Source organism: Coenobita brevimanus, chromosome 76 (assembly GCF_032717465.1).
Source record: "Coenobita brevimanus isolate Jiangsu-jjx chromosome 76, ASM3271746v2, whole genome shotgun sequence".
In the NCBI taxonomy this organism is placed as follows: domain Eukaryota; kingdom Metazoa; phylum Arthropoda; class Malacostraca; order Decapoda; family Coenobitidae; genus Coenobita; species Coenobita brevimanus.
In genome coordinates this window covers 4120070-4132258 of record NC_137029.1, presented here as the reverse complement: position 1 = coordinate 4132258, position 12189 = coordinate 4120070, and positions in this window count along the sequence as shown.

Sequence of the window (12189 nt, the reverse complement as noted above, 5' to 3'; positions counted from 1 at the left end):
GGGATCTGCCGCGAGCTGTAGTCCATGTTTGATTTTTACCACCATAGATGAAAGAAACCACCAAACAAAAAGAAAGCGTCACAGCTGAATAACGGAATATAGTGGAGACAGTCTCTAACAATTTGCCCCAGAGCTTCCTGCGTACCTGAGTGAAATGGTGCAGTGATATACAGCCAAGGCTGTGTCTACACAACGTGTTGGCTCGCACAACACAAACGATCCCAGCTCTGGATTCCACAGGCTAGGGCAGTGCACACCCTTGCACTACAAGAGCTGCTGAGCTCAGGGGGAGACTACATGTACTGTAGTGGCACTGTGCACCTGCGGTAGAGAGGCTGCTGCGTCCACCCGACAAGCGAACCTCTTCATTATTTCCTTGCATCTCGCTGTGAAATAGGCCCTGATCCTTACTTGTTGAGGCACTGTAAGTCATGAGGATGCACCAGATTCTCCCACAAATCCAGATGATTACCTGTGGTCAATATGTCGGCCAGACAGAGCTTGACTAACCAGCAACAACAACAACAACAACAACAACAACGAGAACTGTAAGAAATTGTGTGGTAATAGATAACACAATAGGTGTACTGGAAGAAAATAATGAGATTGCCTTCTCTGTCTGACTGAAGCATTTGATGATTTAAAAAAAAAAAAAAAAGGTCGCTTCTGAGTTAACTGAGAATATCACTGACCTTTTTACTACGAGAGATACTTCCCTAGCTAAAAGAAATTGTACGAGCATAGGAGGAATCACAACCGCCAAAGCACTAAGGGGATTAAATAGAAACGTATCTAACCCATCGATGTCAAAAAAAAAAAAAAAAAAAGTCTGGTGACAAAAATAATGTAAGAATGTCAGGCAAAGGAGATAATTTCTAACCCTTTCAGTAAGAGAGGTCCTTGTCTACCTGAATGATATAGTCTCGTGAGAAAAGTTATTGAAAAAAAGGTTTAGTACTGAACGGAGGTTAAAGGATAACATTTCTGGCTTTATCACCAAGAAGACCTTTGCTTGGTGAATGACATTACCTGGTAATAGAATTTAGGTGAAAAGAGTATAGGAGGTTTAGGTGGAATATATCCTCCAATGACCCCTTCATTGCTAAGGGAACTCACTGAAGCTGAATCATATTACCTTCTGCGTTACTTGGCCTAAAATTTATATCTCTCCGTTTTAAATCATGTGTTTTAAAAATAGATTATTACGAGAATATGATGCTAGTCGCAAAAATGTGCTATGGCATGATGCAAAGCTATGGAAAGGATGTAGAGCCGTAGTGTTGTCTTATTCTGCCATAGAGCTATCTAAAATGAACTTGAAAAGGACGAAATTTTGGGTTGAATTGAGGTGAAAGACCAGTATCAAGAATAAGCTTAGAATACATTAAACAGATAGAAATGGCTAAAGTCCGGAACCTCAGATGTATAGAATGACCCGTATTCTCGTCTGCCAGGGAGGCTCCCCAGCACCTCTTCCTTAGCGCTTTCTTTTCCATACTACCTATTAATATCTTCTTTTTGCTTCTCCTATCTCTTTAATGTCGACATACGTAGATTGCAAGAACAACAGGCAAGAATATATTAACGGAATAGGATAAAAAATAACTCGGCAAGGAAGAGGTGCTAGTAAGCTTCTTAACCGCACGAGAACACTGCCCAATAAATTATGGAGCAAGACAGCACCCTGCCGTGACATGTGACGGTAACAAGTTCCTGTGATCATTTCTTCAGTGGGTGTGGTAGCGTGGGGAATCATCAGCACGCAACGCCTTGACTTGTGTTATCCAGCGTTTATCAAGTGTTATAGTTCTGGGCTCTGCTACTGCCAGTGTATTGATGTATCTTTTCCTGTTCATCATTTACTGCACCTTATTGCGATATAAAGCATGAAAACTTTGTCATGATATTAAAATGAAAAAAGAAACTGCGTCGCCGATTTAAGAATGTTAAGGCAAGATAGACTCACTTCATGCTCAGTAAAGCAATGTGTGGGGACGTTTCCACAACATAAACGATTAATCCCGAACTGAATAGGGTTCAACTCTTCTATTTTATTCATGCTGCCGTCAGACGATTCTGTTCAACTTAAGATGAAATTCATTTAAAAAAGAAGTTAATATACGATATATATATATATATATATATATATATATATATATATATATATATATATATATATATATATATATATATATATATATATAGAAGATAGATAGATAGATATAGATAGATATAGATATATCGTTTTCGTTTACCTTCACCTCAACTCTTCAATCGTAAACCTAGCCACCACAGGCCTCGCAGTCAAGGACGCACAACTCGTCCATCTATCTATCATAAATTCTGTACCTGATAATAAGGCTATCCTCTTCCTTTACTACCCAGGTCTCATTACCATTCAGCATTGCACTCCTAACACATGCAGTACACAAAGATCCCTTAGCATGGAGGGAGAGCCCTCTCAGTGTCAGGGGAGGTAAAAGATCCCTGAACTTCTAACCACTCCTCACTTTAGCCACAGAGCTAGTTCCAACCCCACCTCCAGCACATAACATGTCTAAGAAATAACAAAACACTTTCACACACTCAAGAGACTCACCAGCAAGATCAATCCTTTCACTCCCGACAATCTCCATATGCTCTCCCCGACACACAACACAAGCAAAATCAACATTATCTCGCAGTGTACCTTTAAAACCACTACATCTCTTATATTCACCCACTTGTCACAAATTTTGCACAAGATGGAATCATTTACCACGCCCTTGTGGCAAACTGTACATGGTCACTCTCACTCTTCTTTGACGGTACCGCCATCAACCCTAGAAATCATTTTTATCTGCTTTTACTTTCAACCCTTTGTACCCATACCATAGCTCCACTTCCTAGATCTTACCTCTGTCACACTTTCATTCTCTGAAGTCAACACCAAGTCATCAGCATACAACATCTCCCATAAGAGTCCATATCTGAAGTCAAGTGACAGGGCTTCAAGCACCATGAAAAACAATAAGGGGCTCAAGACTGATCCCTGATGTACGCCAACATTCACGGAAAACTCATCACTCAAATCTCCATTCACTTTCACCTGATTGCGAGCACCAACATACATCACCATAACCATTCTGACCAGCCACTCCTCGACCCCAAGCTTTCCCATTGCTCACATCACCACCTCCCTAGGGACTCTGTCAGAGGCCTTCGAATCAACAAAGTAAAGATCCCTCACCTTTCCAATATATTGATTTTTCTGATGCTGTCGAACAATGAATATGGCATGAGTTGTCCCTTTGCCTGGCATAAACCCAAACTGCATCTCATCAATACACATTTTTTCCCTAGTCATGCCTACTTGAATTCTAATTCATTACCTTCATTATCTGGTCCAAAAGCTGTATGTCTATAATTTCCACTTTCTAGGGCATCACCCTTCCCCTTTTACACATTTACAATCACACTCTTCAGTCATTCATCTGGGATAACACACTCAAGTATAATCGAATGTATCAAATCGGTGACTAAACCCACTCCAAAATCTCCTGAGGCCTTCTGTATTTTAGCAGTCAACCCAGACACACCTGCCTCCTTCCCCAGCTGCATCCTGCCAATTGCCCTGTACACAGTAGCAGCATTAATCAAAGGCCAAAGACATTAAAACTGGATCCGCTGGCTCCAAATCTTCCCTTTTCCAGTCAGACTCCTCATTCAGCAACTGATTATAATGTTCTCTCCAGCTGTTTTTGAAATCCTTACTGTTCACCGCTACCCTACCTTCAATATTCATCACACGGTGTTCACATATATCCCCGTTTTCGTTTTTCATCCGATTTGGCACCTTTAATATCATACCGGTATTCTTCCTTTCAACGCTATTTAGGCTATCCAGCAAAAGTCTCTGACTCTTAGATTTTGACCTGTATACCTCTTTTCTAGCCCCATGCATTGCATCCATGTATTTCTCTTTGTTACAACTCTTTCTGTATTCCCGGAAAACCCTTCTTTTCTCCTTAACTGCAACCTCTACGCATTTATCCCACCACCATGTTACCTTATATCTTGGGGGCCTCTTGTTCATCCACACACTGAACTGGTAACTCTGAGGAGATTGTTTTTAAGAGCTCTGTACTGTTCAGTAACACTTGTCAACATCATTCTGTACAGCCACCACTCTACACGTATCACCATGGAAGGTATTCCATACTGCTTGGTTTTTCACTTTCCATAGTTTCCTTCTAGGTGCATAACTCCTCTTCTTCAACACCCGCTCCTTAAGGACGTGTGCTGTTGCGCACGCTCTTCGCTCCCTGCAGCTTTATCCCTCACCAAACGCCAGTCAGCTCTCCTGACCAGGAAATAGTCAATCTGGCTACTATCTCCCCCAAACTCATATATAACCGACCTAGCCTCTCGTTTCCTATAATGCGTGTTGCACACAATCATGTTCATTGCCTTCCACATTGCTCGTACCGTATCTGTCTATCTATCTATCTACCTATCTGTCTATCTATCTATCAATCAATCAATCAATCAATCAATCTCTCTCTCTCTCTACTGTCTATGTATGTATGTATGTATGTATGTATCTATCTCTATCTATCTATCTATCTACCTATCTATATATATATATATATATATATATATATATATATATATATATATATATATATATATATATATATATATATATATATATATATAAAACCATAGCACCAGGCCAGGTAATGTCAGTCAGAGCATACATTCAATTTGGACGGTAAATACTAGTAAAGGAGTTGTGATTTGTATAATTGTTTGGTATGTACGAGTAAGAGGATTGCTGGGCCTTTGGGAAACAGCTGTCAATGCTATACATCGAGTCAAACATATATAGAAATATAGGTTGAAGATATGAGAGGGGAAGGTTCCACCTCCCTTCTAAAGCAAATGTCTTGAATACTCCCCGTGTGTTGATCGTTTCACTCTACTGACGGCTGATTAATTTTATTTTAGTCACTGCAGAACTAGTTTATTTCAATATTTGGTACTGATAAATAAGTCTGTGAAACGCAGTGTAGCTGTCTTTAATTGTAGGGCCCGCCTCCTTTGAAGGGTGCAGTTGTAATGGACTGATTGTTCAATTCCCATCTGCAGTACAGTTTATGACAAACAGTAATAATGTGTTGACCTAGGCAGCACTGAATGTAAATTAGTTAAGATTTTAAAATGAATAGTCGAAAGCATTCAGAATGTACGAAGCATATTGAGAATAACCGTTTATTATTATTATTATTATTATTATTATTATCGTCATTATTATTATTATTAGTAGTAGTAGTAATAGTAATAGCAGTAGTAGTAGTAGTAGTAGTAGTAGTAGTAGTAGTAGTACGAGTGGTATTAGTACTAGTATTGGTATTAGTATTAGTATTAGTATTGTTCATGATGATAAGGTATATCTTAAATTCCAGTGATTCTGTTCAAAGGTAATATTTAAGTGAGGAAAACGATAGCCTTGAAATCAAGTTTGTTCCGCTCCGACGTTTTTTTTTTTTTTTCCTCGGACACTGGTGGACTCTTCGCTCCAACTTTTCCTACTGATTTCAGCCACACTGATTCTGTTGGTGTTTCTTTAACTCTGCAACTCCTCACCTAGTTACGTCTTTGGTATTTTTTTTCTCTTTCTTACCTCATTTTCTATAAATTCATTCATTCTAATCAAGTTATTCTCTTTTTCATTAGTCTCTTAAAAGTAAGTGATTAGGATTAGTGCCTCCTAACTAAATGAGGATTAATATGGCAGACAGTTAATTCTTGTTAAGGTTAAATCTCTTCCTAGTCAACGAAATACAACCGTAAAGTTAACACACCAAGTCCTTCTTACCGTTGTGGGTACCAACAGGCTGGGATTAATAAGACTTCGCTCATAGGTTCCATGACAAGCCCGATGGTCTATCATCCTTATCGTATGTCTGCAAGGACTCTCTACAGGACATTTTTCCGACGTTGACCTGCGCTCTGGGATATCTACATCGTCCGCCTACCGGTCAGCACTACATCATCGAAGACCTTCTGTGTTACCCAGGGTGTTTCTTGCCTCAGTGTAGCCTGGTGTGTGTTTGATCTGCAGCATATGTTCTGATTTTACCGCTATTCGGCTTTTCTCAGGGACATATGACTTCCCAGGCGTCATTTATACACTAAGTGCCATGATCTGTCTATTTACCTATCTGTCTATCTACCTATCTATCTATCTTTGCCTAAGTGCGTGTGCGTGCGTGCATATAAGGGAAAGGAAAAGGTAACAGACCTAATGGTTCTTTCGGGCTATTTTTTACAAAGAAGACAATGACTGTGATATCTAATTCTATGAGCTGAGGTAAGGATAGCAAAAGAATGTGTGTGTGTGTGTGTGTGTGTGTGTGTGTGTGTGTGTGTGTGCAGTGGAAAGGAAAGGACTGTAGAAGGTGGATATGTATGATGTGGTAGCAAGAGAAATGCGCTTTTATCATGGTCCAAGCTGTGCGGAGGTGGGTAGGTGTTTGAGTGACTGGTGTGGCATAATTATTGTAATGGGAAAGCGGTGGGTGCTGTCCTCATGTCTGTTCAGTCGTTACGTGGACTGGATTACAAGAAGGACAAATGAAAAAACGGTGGAAACATGATTTTTTTCTTGACAGATTTTTGATTAGCGGATATAGATTCCTGCAGTAGATTTTTTATGCATAACAATGATACTGACTTGTTTACTATACCCTTTTGACCTCATCTCGGCCTAAAATTAACATTTGTCTTTCTTGAATGCTGAGATATAACAACAGATTAATACTAGAAGATTGTGCTGCTCACGAAGAAGTGTTATGGAGAGGATGAAAGGTGGTAGCATTGTCTTACTCTGACGCTGAGCAACTGGATATTGGCTATAAGAGGACGAATATCTCAGGTGTTTTTTTTTTTTTTTTTTTACGGAATGTGGCCCGAGGAAAGGAAAAAATCATAAACCAGATGTAGCTGTCCTTAAAAAAAAAAAACATCCGTCACAGTTGGAAATGAACTGCTGTATGTTGATGTTTGGAGATAAACTATTCTAGGGAAGTGAGTTCCAAAGACAAGCAGTTCGGGAAATAAAGGAATTCTGATAGGCAGAAGTTCTGTGATATGGCAGTGCAACAGTCCAGTCATGAACGCCATCAGATCCCCATGTAGAACGGGGGAAGGCGTTGAGAGGTGACACAGTGGATGCAACTTCGTCTGAGCATTTGCCATAAAAATAACTGTAAACTAATTCAAGGAAGTCAGCATTCTTCCTTACTTAAAGGGAAGGTAGTTGCTGGGTTATTAATTATTCTAAAGTTATATTCTCTCCTTTCAGAAATCTTAGGTAAGTCTTAATTTTGGAAACTGCTGTACTGAGTTGGGAGTTAGAGATATTAAACGTTGTGAATGGGCGTTTAAGTATAAAGGTACTGTGTTGCGTTGACTCATCCGTATATGAGTGAATGAGATTATGGATGATAAGAGATCATAAATATGAAATAAGACTAGGGTTTGCGCCAGATCTGATCTTTGTAGCATGCCGGCATTAATCGAATGGAAACAGGAAAATACATCATCTACTTTTACTCTTATCTTTCTGTTGCTGAGATATGAGGAAATTAGTGGAACAAAAGATGATAGGTCACAGCAAGGGAGTCTGGACAGCAGGGAACGGTATCACACTCTGTCGAAAGCTTTAGAAGTATCAAGGGCTACTGAGTGGGTTTTTCTATGTCGGTCAATCGACATGTCGGTCAATTGAGATTAGGTATATCAACAGTGGATCATTCGCAGCGAAAACCATACTGTCCTTCATAAATGAAGTTGCTAGATTCAAGATGTTTAACAATGTGCTGATTGGTCTAAAATACTTTACCAAGAGAAGATGTGATAACTATTAATCTGTAACTGTACTGAGAGGGATCAGAGGAACTTATTTCTTCGAAAATGGGTGGATACTGGCTTCCTGAATAATTTATCCAGAACAGGGGCAAAATCTAGGGGACACTTTTTCGAAACGATTGGATTAATTACATCTATACCTGGAGCTTTGTTAGTTGGTAAACTATCCAGGATGAATTTTACGTATCTAGTCTGTATCTTTAGTGGAGGAATTTCGGGAGAGCCAGGTTGTAGTACGGGAACTTTCTGTCTGACCTCCCCTAAGGTAGAATTTCTGGCAAATGTACTGGTAAAGATATTCGCTTTTCCACGCTGTCATTTATAGATTTCCAATCTGAAGATTTTAGTGGGAGAGTGGGTGATGACTTGTTAACGTTAAGGTAAATGAACTATCTTACTGAGGCGAAACATTCTAGACCACATTCACAATTAACTAATGAATGTTTACAGTTGTGTATGAAGGTTAATGTAGTCAAGCATATGGAGACTGAGATAGAGAAGTTATTATTGTTGTTGCTTAAACCTAGTCTGTGGTCGAGCGAATCTGTCGACTACAGGAAAGTAACTGATTCTGTGGGAGCTGTCCTACAGGTATACTATAGTACATGCACCGTGTAGGGAAGTCGGCGCCCCCCTGTGACAGCCAACACCTCACGAGGGTTCTAGCAAGGTCCTTCTTCACGGCGAGGTGCAGTGAAATATTATGTGGCATGGCTCCCAGGTGACGCTACAACTGCTTCGCTCCACCGAAAGTAGGCAGCGCTACTACATGTAGGTCAGTAGATACGGAAAAATAGAGTAACGGCGTAGCTCCTGAAGTGATACAGATTATCAATTGTTTGGGGCAATGGTAGGTGAGACGTCATATGTAACTGAATTGAGAAAATAAAGTAGCCTCATAAACAATTATGAGGATTAAGCGAAAGCCATAAAACTGGACAAAATATTCAACAGAGATGCAAAGGAAAGCGTGGATGAGGAAGTGTTGATACCCAGATTATCCTATGAATGTGACGGTAAAATGCCATGAGTATGAAAGGTGAGCGGTGAAAGCTATGAAATTTGATTTGTTAAGGAATGATGCTAAAATACACGAAAAATCATCGTAATAGATGTACGATTACTGATGTAGCTTTTAGTCAAGGTCACTTTACTTGTATTGATAAGTCTTTGTCTATCATGTTTAGTGTTCTATGTTAATTTCATTATTTATATGTTTTTCACATGGGGTGCTCTGCTCAGTCCTCACTTGTTCTGTTCTCTAGTTAACCCTTTCAGTCTGATGGCGTGTATTTAATTGTGTTATTGCTTTCTCCAGGCTATTTCCTTCACTAAAAGACCTTCCCAATTGGAGGGGCTGGATACAACTTTCAACTTCTCCAATTGTTTTTTTTTTTTTTTCTGATTCAACTCTACTAGCAGCAATTACGTACAAACCACTTCAGGCCCATGAAGAACCTTTTATTTTATCCTTAGTGTCTCCAGACGACTTTATTCAGCTTATTCAAACTTTTCACACGGGAGAAACCAAATAAAGCTTTCACTTACTCGTTCATGAGGACAGATACCCCTTAAGCTGAATAACACTGTATGGTAGGAGATAGAATAACACACACACACACACACACACACACACACACACACACAAGTAACTGGAATAAGAGGGTAAACAATGACGTACTTTGTATGGCTTAAATTCACAATAGTGTGTGTGTGTGTGTGTGTGTGTGTGTGTGTGTGTGTGTGTGTGTGTGTGTGTGTGTGTGTGTGTGTGTGTGTGTGTGCGTGCGTGCGGAGGAGACTTGCTGAAGGAGGGGTGAGTGGTTAATGGCCAACAGTTCCCATCAAAGTGAAATCGAATGCCTTTCTTTACAACCCTTATTTTTATCACTTGCTGGTCTCACTCTCTTCCATCCTCCTCACTGCCTTTCCGAGTGTCCACTCTAGAAGCATTTTTCTTCAATAAAACCATTAATTATAGCTACACACACACACACACACACACACACACACACACACACACACACACACACACACACACACACTCTCTCTCTCTCTCTCTCTCTCTCTCTCTCTCTCTCTCGTAACAAAAATCGATTTGTGCACACTCTTATTTCCTTTGACCCATTCTTGCAGTGTCATTTAAACCCTTTTTACCCACGACACACGTAACGTAGTCTGTCAGTGTATTAGATTACGAAATTATACACCCAAGAGATATTTTGCCACTAAAGTGTCAACGGTTTTTATTGTACACATATTTTCCTATAGTGTCATCCCTGGAAAATGAAAATGTCTGCTCCCATTTTACAATTTCTTTTTATCTTCTTTTCTCGTTTCAGAGGCAAAAGAATTTATGTGTGTGATATGAACCTTGGCTGGAAATGTTAAATACACATCAGGAATGAACACAATAACACTTTAACTGTTGAAATCATCCTTGGCGCTCACATAACGCGATTATATATATATATATATATATATATATATATATATATATATATATATATATATATATATATATATATATATATATATATATATATATATTTCATTTCAATTCTTGACCTAGACGAGCAGCTATAAAAAGTGAACATTAGCCTGCGGAAATTAGTATTTCTGAAATAAAAACAAACAGTAATAAGTTCATAGAAAATGCAAAAACTGTACTGATAATTAGAAGCTACAGTAACATTGAAATAACTTACAAATTAGCTGTAGGTCAAGCTCTCCCTAATCGGTTATGTCTGATGGATAAACTTAGCACCATAGCCTCCGTGGATATTATCATGCTTTTGTTTACAGATAATCGTCAATTGAGGGAGACAGGTACTCGTTGGATAGTCCTGATATTAGCAGCAGAGTTTTCCGATACTTTAAATCAATTGGTTAAGACAGTTATTCCAGCTGGGGAGATTTACTGTTGTTAAAAGTGAAACTGTCGATTGTGCGATTTGAAAAATGTTGCGTCAGAAGAAAAACTTAAGAAAAAAAAAATCTTGCAAAGACAGGAGCATAACTATACTGGAGATGAGGATCTTGAAGTTCAGGTATGTATATATATATATATATATATATATATATATATATATATATATATAGAGAGAGAGAGAGAGAGAGAGAGAGAGAGATGGATTTTTTTTTTTTTTTACGCTTCAGCTGGGAATTGAACCCGAGACCTCTAGACAGAAATCAGGCACTGTTACCACTATACAACGGGGTGATAAAAGCTATGCCACCTGAATTCGATCCCAACCTATATGATGATACTTATTTCAGACACATCAGGATTTTTGCTTAGTCTCATGCAACTCGGCAAGTGAGAGTCACTTGCCGGATTTCCAGGTATTCAGAAAAACTGGTATATCGTATCACACTTACATGTCCAAAGGGCATGAAACATTTCTCAACGGTGAGTCTGAACTTGAATGACTGTCAACCCAATACCATTCAGAATGAGTATCACAAATACATACCTAATGTGGATAATAGAATATAAAGGAGTGCATATCGGTACTTGACTTCCTCATACACCTAATTAAACGTGATTATGTCACTGAGGCTCAGAACATAGTCTATTGTGGAAACTAGCAACCTACCTGGCAATATATAGAATCAATTCTTACATATCTACAACAATTTTGTTTGTTCAGAGGGTTGTTGCAGTATGAAAGCTAGGAACATTTTAGGCTCTCGTTGGGTACAGAACCCCGATAAACAAATTGGCGAAATTCAGGATGAAATTATGCACATTGCCACAGGAATTCAAGGAAGTGTGGCAAATAAAATCACTCGACATCCAATACAGTCACTTGATACCCCTTTTCCCGAGAATCAGAGGTCGCATGTCCAGTGAATATTTCCTGTGATTCTGTGCAGCAAAATCTCTGTGTGTGTGTGTGTGTGTGTGTGTGTGTGTGTGTGTGTGTGTGTGTGTGTGTGTGTGTGTGTGTGTGTGTGTGTGTGTGTGGAGAATCTTAAAAGACAGCATGCACTCACTCCTACCCTACGTGCTCAAGTGTATGCAGGGACGACGGAGTGAGTCCTGATTGGAGGTCATTGTGTGTGACTAGAGTTGTGTTGTGCAGTTTTCTTAACTCAATCAACGAAGTTTAAGGAGCTCGTGTATTCATCTATGTTTGTTTGTTTGCACGATATCTCCAAAAGTTCTCAGTGATATTCAAAGAAATTTTGTGGAAGGATGAGTCATGGACCAAGAAAGAATAAAATTTGGGGGCGAATCCGGGTCCCATATATTAAGCTCCAAAAGTTCCA